Genomic DNA, 20157 nt, shown 5'->3' with positions numbered 1-20157 from the left:
CTTGCTTTGATTAAGCTAGGTCATTAGGTTTCTATTATGCTTATAGCAGTGGGCAAGGGTAGAATGAATAACCATTGTGTTTATGACCTGAGAACTCTTTCAGCTAAATGGAAATGATGATATTTGTACAGTGAAATGATTACACTATTTGGTTCTGGGAGCAAATATGGAATTGGTCCCTAATGTGTTCTAATGGCTTATGCAACTTTATGGAATTTTTAGAGTCTGTAGTAGTTAGAGACATTTCTTCCTGCACAGGTAAGCCTTTCTAACACTTCCCTGGTTGTTTGATTACTGTCTGATGTGCAATTTCATCATCTGTTCTGAATTATTTGTCCTTCTGATAATTTGAAATTTTCTATCCTGACATGAAGTGACAGAGGCTCCGGATGCCAAGGGAACTAATATGCTCACCATGTATTGTGCACTATATTCCAGGCACAATAATAAGAAATTTCTAATTATATTTGCTAGCATCTACTGAGCACTTGCTGTGCACTAGACACTGTTCTAACTGCTTTACATAACACCACCCATTTAATCCTCATGTAAGCCCAATGAGGTAGGTACTATTATTATCCCCATTTCATAGATGGGGAGGGCAGTGAAGTGAAGAAAATGCCCAAATACCTACCAGTTGATGATGGGGAAAGGACTTGGACACCCACGGTCTGCTCTAGAGCTTGTGCTTTAGCCACCACAACTGCCTACTTCCCAGATGACAAGCATAAGTTAGCACACAAACCATTCCTGGGGCCCCATCCCTGGACAGGTCCCAAGCTGGCACACTGTGAATACGAAGCCAGATGTGCAGCACAGGGCCTGACAGTGTGGCAGTGTGCAGCTTGGGGCCATTCACCCAGTGAATCATTTTTGAGCCCTATACCCATCTGGGGAAGTTAAACACATACTCAGCTGATGGCGAAAAAAAGCCAATTATTAAAGAGCAGTACAAACAGTGGGTTGTGGAAGTTAGAAGGTGATAAAATAGCTTCCCATGGCTTCAGGGGGTGCAAGAAAGATCGCGTGGGGTAGATGGCAGTTGAGAAGAGCCTTGTAGGATGTATAAGATCAAGACAGTCTTAGAGAAGGTGGCGATTTCTACATAAAGGGAGCAATAATCGTAAGCCAGCCACTTGGATACTCTAGGTCTTAGTTTCTTTTTATGAAAATCAGTCAAAATGAGAAAGTTAAATTTGATGACCTCTGAGGTCACTTGCATCTTTAAAATTCTGTGATTCTCTTGACCTAAGCCTTAGGGATACTGATTAATGAACCTAACAGTATACTCAAGAATTCTACAAGAAACTTATTTAATTGTATCTTAACTATATTCACCCTAGAAAGTCATCTGCCAGCTCTTATTCGATAGAAGGAGAGGGCTCTCAAACTTTTTCTTTCTGTGGATCCCTTCTCTCCCTGTTTGCTTTCCTTTGTGTCCATAAAACATTCTTCAAGTTATAAAATCCTTTGCCTGAGCAAATAATTTGCTGTCTTCAAATGTCCATTAAGTATTCAACATATTAGACAATCAGTGATTAAGTAATGAACGTTTAAAAATATTTAATCCTCTTTATTAACAATAAACCTTTGTCGAGTATTTATTAGCTGTTAAGAACTGTGTTAATAACAGGGAATATAGCAGTGAACAAATTCATCTCACTTTCTGGTGTCTTGGAGTTTCTATTCTAGTGTATTGCATCATAACCATAGAATCAGAACTTAGATGCCCATCCTGGCTTTACCACTTACGAGCTGTGTGACCCAGAGCAAGTTACATAACCTCCCTGTGTGTGTCAGTTTTCTCACATGTAAATTGAGGACATTTATAGTACTAATCTCATAGGATTAAGATAGGTAAATACATTTTTTTGAAAAGTTATTTGTAAAGGGCTTGGGACAATATACGACACACAATGGGTTCTGAGAAGGCTTTGTTAAGTAAATAAATTATTTAAGTCCTTTGATAGTTATGTGTTGTCTCTGCATATTGATGTACCATAAGTTAGCTGTCCTTTCAAATAACACTAAAGTTTTATTGTTAACTCAATGTATAATTTTTTGCAGTGATAGGGATGCTTGTTGAATCAACTCATGAATTGCTTTTCCAGAAAGAGAGTAATAGGCCGGCCCGTGGCTCACTCGGTAGAGTGCGGTGCTGATAACACCAAGGCCACGGGTTCGGATCCTATATAGGGATGGCCGGTTTGCTCACTGGCTGAGCGTGGTGCTGACAGAAAGAGAGTAAAGTCCTAGCAGGCATAGATGTGAAGCTCTACGTTTGACATTTCACTCTTTGGTGTATCCCAAACTTTCATTTTCTAGCCAGGAACCATCATTTCTTAGATGTTTTACTTCCATCACCAGTACTGATTTTATTTCTGGTATTATTTTCATGAGAGCTGCTGTCTGAGAGATGGTCTGCAGGAAAGAAAAAAGCTTTGTGGGCATAAGAGTCCCAGGCTCAGGATGCAAAGATCCTCCGTGTCAAAGCACGAGTCTGGATTAGCCAGGTGTTCTGTGCAAGGGCCTGGGGGTGAGAGGCTGCATGAGCATGCAACAGACTGCCATGTGGGGTGAGGGGCATGTGTGGGCTGAAGGGAGGAGGCACGCAACTCCAGAGAGAAGCAGAAGCCGGATCCCGGGAGATCTGCAGATAGTTGACTTCACCATGAAGGCAATGGAGGACTATCAGGAAACCTTAGAGGGGTTGTGTGGTATAGAATTTAATCTTGCCCAAAAAGAGGTTTGGCCTTTGCCCTCGGCTTTGGGGAAGCTATCTCTAAGCCCTTGGAATGCCATGCTGCTGGGAGTGTCTGTGTGTGCCCAGGGGCCACGCTGGGCAGTAACAAGGGGAGGTAGGGTAGAGACTTTGGATCGTGTGGTATCAGTTGACCTCTGCAGGGTCTGGGAACAATCATGCCTACATGATGGAGCCCCAGTAAAAACTCTGGACACTGAGACTTTGGTGATCATCCCTGGCTGGCAGTACTCTGTGCATATTGTCACCCAAGGATGCCCATGACTCCACAGGGAAAATGGAAGCTCTGCATCTAATAATTTTCCTGGACTCAGCCCATGAGCCTTCTCCCTTGGCTGATTTTAATCTGTATCCTTTCCCTATAATAAATGATGACCATGAGTATAACAGTGTTCAATGAGTTAAATGAGTCCTTCTAGAGAATCATCAAATCTGAGGTTTTGGGAATTCTCCCTGAACTTGCAATTGGTGTCAGAAGTGAGGGCGATCTTGTGAACTGTGCTCCTTCCAGCTTTGCAGGTGGCTGACCTTCATTGGGGTGGCTAAAATGTTCGGTGGATGATATCCTTAAAAATAAATGTTAAATATTATAAATGCAATACATTCATTATTAAGATTAAAATTTTTTAAATATAAAAAAGGAAGTGAAAATCATCCATGATCACAATTCCCTCTCCCTCTCTGCCTCTTTCTCTGTCTCTCTCATACACATGCCCATGCACACATGCACATATGTAAAATATCTATAAGATCTTTTTGTTTTAGCCTAGCTACCTAGCTTATTTGCTAAGGCTTTACTGGGAAGTGTAATCCCAGGAGCAACTGTGAGTGGAAAAAGGAAGGAGGCAGGGAAGGTTGAAACCCAAATATGAGGTGGCACCTTCTTGAGCTGTCAAGAAGTTCACAGGAAAGCACAACTGGCTGCTTTCCAACAGGCTGTAGGTGACCACCCTGCCTCAGAACAGTCAGTCAGGGGTTGGAAGGGAAAGATTCTTATCTGAGGGCTCTTTCTGGTCTCTTCCTTCTTATTGGTCAAATTTTGCCCCATGGGACATCAGTTTCCTGGCATTTCTGTGCTTTGTTGCCAGCCTCTGCAGGCAGTCATTGGAGAAGTGAGCTCCCCCCCTGCAGTTCAGTGTTTCCTCTGGGCCTGGAAGTGGTGGGAGGTGCCATGGCCTATACGGATTCATTGATGTGGACCTGGTTGCTGGAGTCCAAGCCCAGCCCTTGCCTGGAGAGGCTGAGGCAGCAGAGTGTCAGGAAACCAGGTCATGGTGGCAGCAGGTGAAGCTTTTGATGAACAAGCAACCAAGATCCCTGGGGTGGGAGGGTCAGGGGGTCTAGCAAATTGGACCCATTACAATATTTTTTCCCATTTAATTATATGCCATTAATATGTTCTTAAACATATATCTGATTATAGTATATATGTATATATATCATTTTTTAATGGCTATATAGTTTCTCTCTGGCTATAAATTATGTATTAATGCCACATTGCTAGATATTTAAATTATTTTCAATTTTTTGGTATTCAATCAGTGCTCAGAGGAACATCATTATACATCTATTTTTTTGGACCTTATTTCCTTAGGATTTGTTTCTAGAATAGAAAAGCTAGGTCAGAGAGGAAAGTCGTGCTTTTAAAGTTAAGTGAGGTTTTTATGTCTTGGACTTTGACTGAGTCTCTTGAGCACCTGATGGATTCCCTTGGCCTATGATGTGGACATCGGGCAGAGAGCCCCTGAGAAATGGCTGGAGTCATTCTCTGCTGCTGGGGACACTGTGTCTCACAGGGAAGTCACTGGTGGAGGCAGGAGACCTGACGTCAAGTCACAAGATGAAATATCCACAGGATCCCAACAGGAAGCCCACTGTGGGAATCTGGTGGGTGAGTCCACAGGCTCACTGAATCATAAACCTGCGGGACATTAAACACATATTTGAATGGTCAGCCCACTGAAACTGAGGTTATTCAAACTTCAAATTTATAAGAAAACAAACAAAAACAAAAACAAGACTCACGTGCGGGTCAAATCAAACTTAGCTTAGAGGCAAACTTGTGACTCCGGGAATTGTCACCTGACTCTGGCATGTCCTACAACTTCTCTGGACTTCAGTGAGATGAGGAGTCACCTTTGACCATATCAGGGCATCTTCCAGAACTTTTCCTCCCCACGGATCTCATGTTGGGAAAGACTTTGCATACAAAGTGCATTTCTTAAATCGTGGGTAATAGTCATTGCTACCACAATGAGTTGTTATGGGGCTAATCAAAAACAGTTTTAAAAGTGGATATTTTAATGAACTTATGCAGCCATAATTCAGGTAAGTATATAGAAAATGGAGAAAATAGACCCCCATTATTCCATCTTCCAACTCAGCATGTGGGAACCACTGGCCGGGAGACACTGGGAAGCCCTGGGGGGTCTGCTGGCATTGTGTTGAGGTGCAGTCTGAAGCCTGGCCTCTTGCAGGTGGTTCTACCTCTGTCCTCTTCTCAGCAGGGCATGGGATGGGCCCAGCTGGTGGTGCTTGTCTTGGGTGCTGGACAGGGGACCCATGCTGCTTGTTTGCTGGCCTTGGCTTACTGAGACTGCACGCTTCACACAACCCATGCCTCTGCCGTTGACTTCTCCCAGGAGGAAAGCATCTTCCACAGCATTCTGTAGAGGCACAAACTTGGCTCTGAGGGGCAAAGGAACTTGCTTCAGGTTGTGTGGCCATTACAAAAGTGCTATAGCTTGAGCCCTGGTTGGTCAGACCCCCAAGATGAGTGTTAACCATTCACTTTCCACTGGTCTAAGTCTTGGAGGAGTCAGGGAAGGCTCTGTGGAGGTGAGCTGAGTCATGGAAGCACACTGGATTTTTCCAGGTAATTGAGGAGAGATGGCAGGTGGAAGCCTGGAGTTGGCAGTGCCAGATAAAAAATGAATCTGAACCTAGGTAAGGAGAAACATTATTTAAACGATTATTGCAACAAAAAGGGGACTGATATGGTCCAATGTTTGCATCCTCCCAGATTTTATATGTTGAAATCCTCACCTCCAAGTGGTGGTATTATAAGGTGGGGCCTTTGGGAGGTGATTGGGTCATGAAGGAGGAGACCTCATGAATGGGATTAGTGCCCGCATAAAAGGGGCCCCAGAGAGCTCCCTCATGAGCCAGGAAACAGGCCCTCACTAGAAATTGCATCTGCTGGCACCCTGATCTAGGACATCCTGGCCTCCAGAACCATGAGAAATAAATTTCTGCTGTTCTGTTTACGAGTTATCCAGTTTATAGTCTTTTGTTACACCAGCTCAAACAGAATAAGACAGGGACTACAGCAACAGGGGGAGGGGGTGCTGCAACAGGGGGAGGGGGTGCTGCAACAGGGGGAGAGGGTGCTGCAACAGGGGGAGGGAGCTACTGCAACAGGGGGAGGGGGTGCTGCAACAGGGGGAGGGGGTGCTGCAACAGGGGGAGAGGGTGCTGCAACAGGGGGAGGGAGCTACTGCAACAGCGGGAGGGGGTGCTGCAACAGGGGGAGGGGGTGCTGCAACAGGGTGTGGGGGTGCTTCAGCGGGGGAGTGGGTGATTGCAATGGGGGAAGAGTGACTGCAATGGGGGAGGGGACTACTACAATAGGGTAAGGGGGTTATTGCAATAACGAGAATGCTCCGACTATTAGATCTGCACGCTCTCCAAGGTCAGGCAGAGAATGATTGTTTTTAGTAGGGAAGAGTAAACAAGTGTAGGAAGAAGAACTAGGTGGTGGAGAGAGGACAAACGGAGGACGGCACATCCAGGAGTGTTTTCTCTGAGGTCAGCTGATTCTCAGGAGCAGCCATTAATGGGGGTTGTTCATTGTCCCAGTGCTCACGGATGAACCAAAGTTCGGGGCTGGGAGAGAAGCCTGAGGAAAGTTTGGTCAAGTCAAGTGAGTGGGCATTTTGTCCACACTGGTCAAACAGTTTGGCTAATTGTTTATGTGACAAAGAATGAGAATTTGGGTGTCTGTGTCTGGCTCTGTCCCAGGTAAACACCCAGGTCATTTGCACATCTTATCTGAGTCCTATGGGGAAAGGTGGGTCTTTGCACTGAGCCTTGGTGGGACAGGGTTTCTTAACCACCCCTGTTTTCTAGGAGCACAGGGCTCAGGTGCTAAGTTCATGTGGATGTTTGTGAAAAGGCAGCAGAGGGTGATGGTCAGTTGACAAGGTTAGGATGAGAGTCAGGGCTGAGCTGGAGAATTTAGCAACCAAGGAACAAAGTGAGGGATGGAGTGGCGGGGGCTGTGGCCTCCTGCTTGTCCTCATCTGCACACGTGGCTCTTGTCTCAGAGCTGTCAGTCCCAGGCCTGGCATTCTCACGAGAACAAAGCAGCAAGGCGTAGCTGGAGGCTCATGTGACCATGAACAGCAGCTCACCTTACCAGACACACTCCTCGCTGGGCCTCTGGGCTGGTGATTTGCCCAGATGAGAAGCTGAGGACTTTGAAGCTGCATTGCTTTGAGGCACCCAGTGCTTGAAAGTGAGGACGTTGAAGGTCCTGAAAGTGCTGTTAGGTGAGATCACCTTTTGGGCTCACTCAGCATCCTTTGACTATTTAGTTCCCATGCTTGATGGTGAAAATTGAGTCGGCAGCTATTGGCATTGACAGAAGTTGCTTGGTTGTTTGGTAAGGTGCATATTTCAGTTAGAAACTGGTGCTTAACTATAATTTTTGATCACACTAGCTGGTCTTTGCCTTTGAAAGAGTCATTTAATTATCTTTGTTTAAAAGCTACAGGGTGTAAATGGAAGCATCTATAAAGGACAGCTACTAAAAATAATCACAAGTTATGGGCAAAAGTCCAATTTCCTTTCTTCTTGGTTGACCAGAAACCATGTCAGGGGCTCTTTTTGGATGCAAGCCGGTAGAGAAAGTGGTTGTTGAGCTCCTAGAGTGACTTGGCAAGATGCCTTTGGAGAACTCTGGGGTGCACCAGCTCGTGGCGGTGGGAATTGACCCTGTGAGGTCATAGGTTTAAGATGCTCCAGCAATGAAGCAAAGGCCAGTGGGTCCAGCCACTAGCCCCCCTATTTGCTGGGTCCCAGCTACAAGGATTATGGGGTGGCCTCAGGGATTTTGTTCTTACCGCTGAATAATCACTGCATTGAGCACATGACCTCATTTTAACTTCAAGGAGATTCTGTAAAGGAGGAACTGGTAGTGTTTGCAATTATAGAAGTCACTAAAATATAAGCTCAGGGAGGGAAGGGATTCTTGTCTATTTTATTCCCTGTGATATCCTCAGCACCCCCTGAAAACACCTGGCACTGGGGAGGTGGCATGCCTAAGAGCAGAGTGTCGTTGAGAATGGGCATCTTCTTCCTTTCTGCTTGTCACATTGCATGACTCTGCCACGAACATATCCACTTTCTGCAAAGACCAACTGGTATGATTAAAAATTATAGTTAAGCACAAATTTCTACTTGAAATATGCACCTTACCAGACAAATCAAGCACCTTCTGCCAATACCAAGTGAGTGAATCAGATGACTTTTAAGCCCCCTCCAACTGGATTCTGGGACTATGTGAAGAGCCACTTTGAAAGCAGAGATCCACCTGGAATTATTTCCTTCTGAACTTTGGGTAGCATCTTCTCCACATCTGGCCTCTGAGGCTGGGGGAGGAACTTCTGAGCTTTCTTTGGAGTGACCTGAAAGTTCTGGCCCATCCTCGCTTCCTATGCACTACTGAGAGGCTGCTCAGGGGCAGAACCACCTGGCACTGGTGAGGGTCCTGAGTCTGCCTGAGCTGGATGAGCGCAGACTCGAGGCCTGGCCCTGCTGGCTCTGCGGAAGCTCCCTTGGCCTGGACAGATCCCTCTATAACCACTCAAGCCTGGACTGAACTTCTGTCCTCCTCCCCCAACTCATGTCTGAAGGCAGCGCTAATTCAGGGCTGGGCTGGGCCCTGGTCCTCGTCTGATTTCTGCTCCCTGACAGTGCCGTGTGGAGTGCCACCCGTGCCTTCTACCCACGCCTGCGTAGATCTCAGGTGCCCTTTCACGCCTGGCGGAGACCTTCACACTCATCCTCCTGTTCATGCAGGCTCTCGTTTCTTTTCATTCCCTTTTTCTCTTGTTCTCTGGACCCGATTTTCCGCCGTGTGCATTGCATCTGATTTTCTGTCATTCTCATCGAGCTTTAGCTGCTTATTGTATCTTCATGTGTGAATAGATACAAAATACTTGGTTTGGTGAAGCCTCCCCTACTTCCTATGCAGACTTTGAGACCTTCTGCACTTGGAAGCGCATTTCTCTTGCGTGTTGACACGATGGTGGCCTCCTGCAGATGGTTTTCTTAAAGCAGGTGCAATATATCCTTTCCTTGATAGCATCAGTATCAGACTGTGTAGTGCCTGATACATAACAGATGCTTAATTAACGTTTCTGGGATGACATGGAAATTTCCCACCTAAAATGAACGCCCTCCTAGCAAGGGGTCTGTTCCCAGGACCCCTTAGAGCAGGGATTGATGCCCAAGAAAGATGAGTTGAACTAGCCTCTGGTTGGCACCATGTGTTTGTGGCAGAGCCCTACGGTGTGCTGAGAGTGTCCCCTGAGCCCTGAGGCTTTGGCACTGCCCCTCTCTGAAGCAGACAGCAGCTAACACGTGGTCAGGGGCTGTGATGTTAACCTTGTCCAAGGCGGTGTCAGGTTTTGGGGTTGAGGGGCTAATAGCTGCCAATCCTGTTTTCTGATGGGGGAGAGAGAGAGAGAGAGAGATGGATGGTGTCAGGCTAATAAAGGGTCAGTAAGAGGACAGTCCCAGCTGTGTGGCCCCCTGGGGCTCTCATTCCTGCAGCATGGACATCGCCTGGCTTTCTCTCCACCCCCCAGGCTGAACTGTCCTGCAAAACCCACTTCCTGAGAGAGCAGAGCACAAGGGTGCTGTCTGTGTGGTGGCCCATTTCCTCCTGTGCCTGAGGACTGAGCTCCTGGATGTGCCTTTTGCCACATGACCACGACTCAGGCATTTAAACCTCTGCACGTGGTGTGCTGTGATTTAGCAGGACTCACTTTGGAATGCTTACCTACTCTTTGGGGGATTTAGGAGCCCAGGCTTGGGAATTGTGCAGCTCTGGTTCTAGTCCTGTCTTCACTGTTAACTGCCTGGGGTCCTCAAGGAAGTGCCTTCACTTCTTTGAGCCTCACCTTCCTCATCTGTAAAATGGGGGTAATAACAGTGCCTCCCACAGAGGGTGTTGTGAGCATGATACATGAGCATATAAGATGCTCAGCCCAGTGCATGGCACATGGGAAGTGCTCAACAAATGCTATTAGTTATTTTTGTTTTTTTGAAAATAATAATGCTAGCTATGGCTCCTGCCAATGACCTGTAAAATGTTTAGACATTGGGTTTCAGAAGTCCTCTCCAGCTCTCTCATTCTGTGGCTTGCTTTGGCTCCGCTCAAATGAAAGGAAGAGCAGGCTTCTCATTTGGCAAGAAATGTAAGAGTGTGGGAATCTCAGCTTCTCTTTCTCTGGGACAAGACAGCACCAAACACATCCTCCCAACTTCCTGGAGGAGCAGCCTCGACCTTACGGAGGAGGAGACGAACTGGCTCCACTGGCGCCCTCCAGACTCTAGAGAAGGGCTCCTCTTCTGTCCAGTGCACTGTGTTTCACTTCCCGCCCCGTCGCATAGAGTTCATGTTTAATCTGCCCTCACTGCTTGATTTCTTTTGGTGTTTTTAAGCATCTCATTTCCTCTGACTTTATCTGTGTTTGGGATTATTTTTCCCAGATGCTTTACCTGGCATTTCTCCAGCTGGAATCTCATTTTGTTATTTTCTGGCTCTGTTTACACTCTCCTTCGGTCCATTTTTATTATTTATCTTTCTTCCCTGTTGTTTCTCAAAATGCCCAATTTAGTTATAAGAATGCCACAGATTAGCAGTGAAATGTTTGAGATTCTGTTTGCCCATCTCTGTGTGGATTTGGCCAGCATGCCTTTCTGGGTTTTCATGTTCTGATTTAGCATGTTAAAAAACGAGTTACTCATTCTATTAAGAGATTATCACCACTCCACCTGATTCTTGAATAGCTTCCTATGTATCTGCACCTTGCCTATAATTTGATGTAATTAAGCCAGTCTAGCTCAGAGCCGAGTTAAGCATAATCGTTATGATAGGCATGATGTTAGAACTCTTTGTCACTCTCAATTAAGTTGATAGACTTTTAATTTTATTTATTGTTTGTTTTTTTTGCAAATGTGTCGCCTGGATTTCAGCGTTCTGTGAGTTCTTTCAACTTTGGCCTCTGGTTTTCCTGTCCCTTTGATTTTTTAAAAATAGACTTTTTAAAGAACAGTTCAGATTCACAGAATTACTGCAAAGATGGTGCAGAGTTCCTGTACCTCACACTCAGTTCCCCTGTTATTTAGATGACAAGAGTCTCATCGTATCACATGGAGGGCACCTGCTACCGACATGACTTATCACCGCTGATGCTGACTTTGACCACCTGGCTTGAAGTCGTGTTTGTCAGGTTTCTCTACTGTGCAGTTATACTTTCGTCTCTCCCTTGCCCTCCTGTACTCTTTGGAAGAAAGTCATCACATCAGCCCACACTTCAGGAGTTAGGAACTATGTCCCCCCTCCTTAAAGGCAGAGCATATACATACATTATTTGGAATTCTTCTGGATGGAAGATTTGTCTATTTTTTCCCATTTATTTATGTATTTTTACAGTGGTATGGACTCTACATATTCATTTTATACTTTGGGTTATAACCTACTACTCCTTTATTTACTTCGTTGCTCAAATTTTTGCAGTGTTGACCGTTCAGCACTCTTTTAGTTGGCTCCTGTATGTCTTTGACATATCCCCATCATTTATTTTTTCCAGCAGCTTCTTGCTTTCTTGCAAGGATCCTCCAGGCTCATCTTGTCTATTTCCTGACCCAGTCCTAGAATCAGCCATTTCCTAGAGGGCTCTGTCTCCTTTCACTGGAGAGTGGTATTAGAAACCAAAATTTGGGCACCGTTTGTTTGTATTGCTAATGGGGTGTCATTTCCTTTAGTCCCTCTCAGCTGACAGAGCATCAGATAAAGGCGTGTATACTAACCCATGTATGTACACATATCTGTACATATTTCCCTATATAACCATCTGTATCTATATTAAGCTGTTCCTGGTTTTTTAGGAACAGTGTTCAGTTTCTCACCATTAGGTATATTAGCTATAGGTTTTTTTGTAGATGTACTGTATTGAATCAAGGAAGTTCCCTTCTATTCCTAGTTCGTTGAGAGTTTTTTTTTCTTTTAAATAATGAATTGTTTGATTTTGTCAAATGCTTTTTCTTTGTAAATTGATGTGATCATATGATTTTTCTTCTTTAGTCTGTTGATGTGGTGGATTACATTGATTGATTTTCAAATGTCGAACTAGCCTTGCATACCTGAAATAAATCCCACTTGTTTGTGGAATACAATTCTTTTATACGCTGTTGGGTTTGATTTGCTAATATTTTTTGAGGATTTTTGAGTCTATGTTCATGAGTGATATTAGCCTGTAATTTTCCTTTCTTGTAATGTCTTTATATGATTTCATTATTAGGGTAATGCTGGCTTCATGACTTGGAAAGTGATCTCACTGCTTTTATTTTCTGGAAGATATTGTACAGAATTGGCATTATTTCTTCCTTAAATGCTTGGTAAAATTCACTCGAGAAGCTATCAGGATTTATGCTTTTTTTTTTTGAAGGTTATTAATTATTGATTCAATTTCTTTGAAAGATGTAAAGCTGTTCAGTTCACCTGTATCTCTTTGGGAGTTTGAGCCTTTCAAGTATCTGATCCATTTCATCTAAATTACCAAGTTTATGGGCATAGAATTGTTTGTCGTCTTCTTTGTTATCCTTTTTATATCCATGGTGTCAGTAATGATGAAACTTTAAAAACTAATGATATTAGTAATTTGTGTCTTCTCTCTTTTTTCTTGGTTATCTTGGCTAGAGCTTTATCAATTTTATAGATCTTGCCAAAGAGACAACTTTTGGTTTTATATATTTTTCTGTATTATTTTCCTGTTTTCAATTTTATTGATTTCTGCTCTAATTTTTATTTATTTTTCTTGCCTTAGGCGTAATTGTACTTCCTTCTCTAGTTTACTGATATGGAAGGTTAGATTATTGATATTATATCTTTCTTTTTTCCTAATACTGTACATACATTTAATGCCATATATTTTCCACTAAGGACTGTTTTCACTGCATTCCACAAATTTTGATAAGTTGTATTCTCATTTTTATTTAGTTCAAAATATTTTAAATTTTCTCTTGGCAATTCCTCTTGTATCCATGCATTATTTAGAAGTGTGTAGCTTAATTTCCAAATATTTGGGAATTTCCAGCTATCTTTCTGTTACTAATTTCTAATTTGATATTATTTTGGTGTGGGAAACATACTTTGTATGATTTCTATTATTTGCTATTTGTTAAGATATGTTTTGTGGCCCAGAATGTGGTCTATGTTGGTCTGTTCTGTGTGAGCTTGGGAGGAACATGTGTTCTGCTGTTGTTGGATGGAGTGTTCTGTAAATGGCAATCAGATCAAGTTGTGTGACAGCATTGTTTAGTCTATTATATCCTTCTTGATTTTCTGTCTTTTGATCTATCAATTACTGACAGGGAGGTGCTGACATCTCCAACTACAGAAGTGAATTTGTTATATTTCTCCATTCATTTATATCATTTTTTTTGTCTCATGTATTTCGATGCTCTGTTAGTAAGTGCAGGCATGTTTAGGATTGTTATGTCTTCTTAGAGAATGACCCCCTTATCATTATTTCGTGTCCCTAATAATTTTCATTGTCTTAAAATCTCCTCTGTCTGAAGTTAATACAGCTACTTCAGCTTTCTTTAGTTAATACAGCTACTTCAGCTTTCTTTAAAGTTAGTTTCATATAGATAGCATATCTATGGGTCTTGTTTTTTTCTCTGACAATCTATGTCTCTTAATTATAATATTTAAACAGTTTGTATTTAATGTGATTATTTATATATTCAGACTAATATTAATATCAGCCATGTTTGTAAATGTTTTCTCTCTATTTCCAGGGGCTTTTTTTCTGACTTCCATGAATTCATTTAAGTATTTTATATAATTCCATTTTATCTACTCTCTTAGGGTATCATCTCACTTCTTTTTTTAAAAAAAATTATTGGTTGCTCTAAGAGTTTACAATCGAACCTAAGTCTACCTTCAAGTAAAGTTATGCTGCTTTACGCGTAGTGAGGATAACTCATAACAGAGAATTCCCAATTTCTCCCTCCTATCCTTGTGACATTGCTGCCATTTATTTCATTATCCATTTTCTGTAATCACCCAATACATCGTTACTATTACTACCTCAAAGAAATAGTTTTCCTTTAGATCAATTAAGATAAGAGAAAGAAAATATTTTATTTTACTTTCATTTCTTTTTTCTCCAATGCTCTTCCTTTTTTTGTGTGGATCCACGTTTTTGACCTGTGTCATTTTTCTTTTGCCTGAAAAAATCTTTTTACATATCTTGCAGGACAAGTCTGCTGGTGATGAATTTCTTCAGTTTATGTTGTGTAAAAAAATCTTTATTTTTCTTTCACCTTTGAAGGGTAGTTTCTCTTAATATTGAATCATAGATTGGTGGGGTTTCGTCCCTTTCAACAGAAAAATTTTCATTTCATTCTGTTTTGTTTTTATGATCTCTGGCGAAATGTCTGCTATCATTGTTATCTTTGCTCCTCTGTAGATGAGGTATTTTTTCCCCCTCTCTATGGCCTTTTTCTAAATTTTCTCCTTGCCTTTGGTTTTCGGCAGTTTGAATATGATTTGCCTAGCAGTAGTTTTTTTTTTTCTGCTTTATTCTGATTGATATTCTCTGAGATTTTGAATCCATAATTGGTGTCTGTTACTAAGTTTGGAAAGTTCTTGGCCACTATTGCCTTTTGAAGTTGTATCATTATTCTTGGATGCTCTGTTTTATTTTTTTTAGTTTTTGAATTTCAGTTTGGAAATCCTCTATTTTCAAGCTCACTGATTTTTTCCTTAACGATGTCATCTTCTATGAACCCAACAAAGACATTCTTCATTTCTGCTACAGTGTTTTTGATTTCTTGTATTTCCTTATGATTTTTTTCTTAGTGTTTCTGTTTCTCTGTTTACATTTACCATCTGTTCTTGCATGTCGCCCACTTTCTTCATTAGAGTCCTTAACAAATTAATTATAGTTACTTTACATTCCCTGTCTGGTAATTACAACACGTTACACTTGAATCTTGTTCAAACTTTTACTTTTTCTCTTCAGACTGTTTTTTTTTTTTTTTCTTTTCTTTTGGCTTGGTTTGTAATTCCCCTTCCCACCCTCCCAATTTTAACCATTTCTAAGTGTCCAACTCAGTGGCATTAAGCACATTCACAGTGTTGTGCAGCCATCACTGGGCACGAGCAGGTGGCTCTGCATGGCATCTCTGGGCCTGGCACAGCCTCACATGTAGTGGCTGCCAACTAAGTCTCTAAAGAATAGACAAGAAGAAAGAACACCTATTTTAATTTTTTTTTTTGAGGAAGTTAATTATATTTGAGTTTAATGTTTTTTAAAGAATAGAGCTGTGAACCTTATTACACAGCCCTGTGCCTCTCAAAGTTCAGTGAGCAGCAGAGTCCCTGGGAGAGCTGTCAAAACTGATTCTTCAGGTGTGCACTGGAACCTGAGATTCTGCATTTCTAACAACCACTCAGGTGGCACTGATGCTGCGAGTCCCCAGGCCACACCTGGAGTAGTTCTGTCTTAGCTCATTCTCTGACTTTATATTTGATGCCTTTAAGAGCTGGGTGCTTCCCTGGGAAAAGCAGCAGCTGCTGGCCACTGGGCTCTTAACAGGTGCGCTGTACCAGCAGTAGCAGCACGAGAAGGCATTTATTCCCTCTTAGGCTGTACGAGCTTCCTCAGAGCCTCTGGGGAGTTGCTAAAACCACAATGGTAAGTGGCTTTCAGCCCCAAATCAGGGACTATGAGTCAGCATTCAGCTGGGAGTCAGAAGTCTCCCCAAGAGCAGGACAGCATAAAGCAGGTGAGGACATCTTTGGGGCAGCAGCTCTCTCCCTGCCCCAAAAGGAACAGCCAAGGGAAGGGGACTCCATGAACCACGGAGGCTACACTGCCAGGGGCAGTGGCCTGGAGTCAGTGCACCACATTTCTGTCCTTCTGTTCCAGAAATCCTTCTCGACAGAAATCTTCCAAAAGGCAGATGTGTATTTTACATTACTGGGCTCAGTGAGTTGCTGTCAGCCTCTTTCCTGGGACAGAAAGGGACTGGAGATAGTATCTCATCCTGCAGAGTCTTCTGGATGAGAAGCTTCTACTTTCCACGTCATTATTTAAATGTAATGCAGTTGTGATCACTAGGCAGATGCCACCTTTAGATCTCACAGAGCTGGTAGTTGTAATGCAGGTTATCTTGTGCCCCTACCCTCACCACCCCCAATTGGTGTTTTGAAGATCTAAATATGCAGAATATGGTTGGTAGTTCAGTCAGTGTTATACTTTTCTTGGTAAGAAACATGGAAAACGAGGCTAGAATATCACGTGCATTGGCAAGAGGTACTCCAACCAAGAGCACAAGTCACTGGCATCTAAAACACACCTGGAAAGTTAGACCAGCCTCCCTTCTATAAAATATGGTTATTCCGTCAAATTCGTGCCGTGGGAGTTTTGCTCTTGTCATTGCGCAAACGTTCTAACAGCTCCAGTTCTACGTCTGTTCACAGTGATCTTGTACATGGTGAAAACCCTCATGCCCTGAGATCTTGTGCTCCAAAGAAACAATTAGAACTCCTAAGGTAGACTTGGGGGCATTCGTCTGACCCTGCAGTGAGTTCTTATATATCCTCATACGGGGAGCAAAACGAAATACTTGCTTCACCTGGACACCAGCTGCCTCTCTGGTGGACGCCATTAGCCGAGAGGCTGTGCTGAGAATTCAGGTGTGAAGCCAATGGGGGACAATGGGTTTTCTGTGATAAAGGATTTTCCACGGAGCTCCAGGATGCCTGCGTGCCATCCTCTCCCCATCCCAGTTGCTGTCTTGAGTCCCCCAAGTGTCTGATAGTGTGGCAGTCTCATTCCTGGGAGGACCTATTCAGGCTCAAAAGCCATTTTTCCTTCCCCAGTAGCCCCATGGTCTTTTTATTCCCAATTGCCATTGTCCAGGAAGATCAAGGGTTCACCTGAGCTCCTCATCCCTGGGGCTCACGGTCCCTGGGACCCCAGACTTAAATTTTCTCCAGAAGCTTTAAAACGTCATAACTCTTTTCTTTCACAGGGTTGTGATTCATTTTATGTTTGAGGCAGGTTGGAAACGTGTTCTTTTTTAGAAAGCTGACTTTTCTGGTCCTCGGCCTTGGGCTGTTAAATTTATTGTCTCTCTCTTCCTGGAGGTGTAAAGAAATAAATGAACATAGTTCTCTCCTAATTGCTTGATTCCGATTAATCGCCTTTGTGCATCTGAGCACTCATCTTTTATGTTCGAAGGGATGACAACGACAGCAAATGGGGAGACTGTTTTGGATTTTAAAATACTCCCGGATGGTGAATGTCTTCAGAAATACCCAGCAGCGTCCACCAGCACCGGACAGTCTCTGACCTGCTTGGGTTTCTGTGTTTAGAAAAGTCAGGGTGTTGGTTGGGTGCCTTGTACACTCTAGGGCTGCCCTACCCACGTGGGTCCCACCAACCACTTGTGGCTACTGAGCACTGGAGATGTGCTGTAAAATGTACCCCAGATTTCAAAGACATAGTGGAAAAAGAAAATGCGAGACTATCTCATTAATATTGTTCACATTGATTACATGTTATAAAGGATAATGCTTTGGCTATGTTGAATAAAGTAAAACATGTCATAAAAATGAACTTCACCTTTTTTTCTTTATTGGTGTTTTTTTTTTTTTTTAACCTTTTTAACACAGCTGCCAGAAAATTTATAATTATGTATGTGGCTGGCAGTGATTCTGTCGGGCAGGGTGGGTTTAGATAGTTTAGGTTATTGTGCAATTCAAACAAGAACACACGTCTCTTCAAAACTGATGTCAAGTCATCTCTGGGTTTATTCATGCATCTGGTTACCCGCTGCAAAGGAAGGCTTTCGTGGTAGACCAGTTTACTTGAAACTGTTTTCAATACCCAGGCTAGAATGCTGTTTGAGGAGTCATAGCATTTTATAAAAGACCTCTGGGAATTTTCCGATGCCTAAGGAAGATAGCTAGTTATTAGTGTTAGCTTAATCTTTTGATGACCAAGAGGAATTTTAGCAGTAAATGGCTTAATCATGAGTTTGTGGGAGCCACGCATCTGTTGATCGAAGGTGCTGTCTTTGCTTTAAAAAATAAAAAATTGAGTTGAAGATGTTGGTTGGAATCACATGTCTGAAATATGTATCTAGTATCTGAATAAAACTGGACACATTTCAAAAATGCAGAAGACAAAGTCAAGATCAGAAAAATATTAATGTGGAAATAAGAAAATGGAAACTATGACTGTAATTTATAAAATTGATGAGCCCTGTATGTAATGTAAATTGCAACAGCAAAACCCTCTAACAGGTTCGTTGTAGAACTCAGCTTCCTCAAAGCATCTTCCCTCCCAGATGCTTCCAGACTATTTCTGTGAGTTCCTCAATGGTTTCCAGATTTAGCAAATAAAAATATAGGGTGCCTGGGTAAATGTGAATATCAGATAAACTGAATTTTTTTAGTATAAATATGTGCCATGCAATATTTAGGTTATCTTATCTAATGCTAAAGAATTATTTATTGTTAATCTGAAAGAGTTATTTTACAGGGCAAAAGGGATTCTGCAGATGTGATTAAGTTAGTACTCTTGCCTTGGAGAGATTCTTCTGGATGACCCAGGTGGGTCCAATGTATTCACAAAGGTCCTTATAAGAGGAAGGCAAGAAGGACAGAGTCTGTCACAGAGATGTGACAATAGAAGAAAAGTAGAGGTCGGAGTGATGTAGCCATGAGCCAAGAATGCAGGAGCCCCACTGGTAGGTGGAAAAGTCAAGGAAATAAATCCTCCCCTAATACCTCCATGAGAAACGCAGGCCTTGATTTTAGCCCACTAAGGCTCATTTTGGACTTCTGACCTACAGAGCTGTAGGAATAAATTTGTGTTGTTTTAAGCCACTACATTTGTGGTAATTTGTTACAGAAGCAATAGGAATACTAATTCTGATTTTGGCTTTCCACTTGGCTCCTCTGGGTCCTACAGCACAGCAAAGACCAGGTTCTAACTTCCAGTTGATGTGTGTTTTTATAGGTGAAGTGAGTTTCTTGCAGGCAGCATTTTGTTGGTTCTCGTTTTATAATTCTTTCAGCCACTCTGTGTCTTTTAATTGGAGAATTTGATCCATTTACATTCAGAGTCATTCACTTGTAGGAATTTGTTACTGCCATTTTGTAACCTTTTCCTGGTCATTTTGTATATATATTTTTTCTTTTTTCTGGTCTTACTGTTTTCCTTTGTGATTCAGTGGTTTTCTCCAGTAGCATATTTTGATTTCTAGCTATTTATTTTTAGTATGTTTATTATAGGTTTTTGTATTATGGTTACCATAAGGATTACAAAAAACATGTTATGGGAATAACAGATTATTTTAAACTAATAACAACTTGTCTTTGAATACTAAGAAAAAGGAAAAAACCAAAGCCAACTCTATGCTTTGAAATCATTCCCCCCACTTTTTGACATTTTATTGCTTCAAGATACAACTTCTTTTTTTCCCCCTGACCGGTAAGGGGATCGCAACCCTCGATATGGTGTTGTCTGTGCCACACTCAGTCAGTGAGCACACTGGCCATCCCTATATAGGATCAGAACCCATGGCCTTGGTGCTATCAGTGCCACACTCTCCTGAGTGAGCCGTGGGGCCGGCCCAAGGTACAACTTTAAATATTTCCTGTCTTTTATTTAGTTTTTGAATTTGTTTATTGTCTTGTTGAGTTTGTCCTTTAATCTTCATAGTAAGAATATTGGTGGGCTATTTACCATCCGTCAACATTGGAGTATTCTGAGAATGTCTGTGTACTCACTTTACTAGTGAGTTTCGTATCTTCTAATGTTTTCTTGTTATACTTTAGTGTCATCTTTTAGCTTGAAGAGCTTTCTTTAGCATTTCTTGTAAGGCAGTTCTAGCATTGATTAATTCCCTTAGTTTTTGTTTGTCTGGGAAAGACTTTATTTCTCCTTCATATTTGAAGGTTAGTTTAGTTTTGCTGGATACAGACTTTTTGGTTGACAATTTTTTTTTCAGCACTTTGAATATCATCTCACTCTTTCCTGGCCTATAGAGAAATCCACTGAGAGCCTTACTGAGGCTCC

The sequence above is a fragment of the Cynocephalus volans genome, chromosome 7, assembly GCF_027409185.1.
Source record: "Cynocephalus volans isolate mCynVol1 chromosome 7, mCynVol1.pri, whole genome shotgun sequence".
Classification (NCBI taxonomy): domain Eukaryota; kingdom Metazoa; phylum Chordata; class Mammalia; order Dermoptera; family Cynocephalidae; genus Cynocephalus; species Cynocephalus volans.
This window is presented reverse-complemented; position numbering follows the sequence as displayed.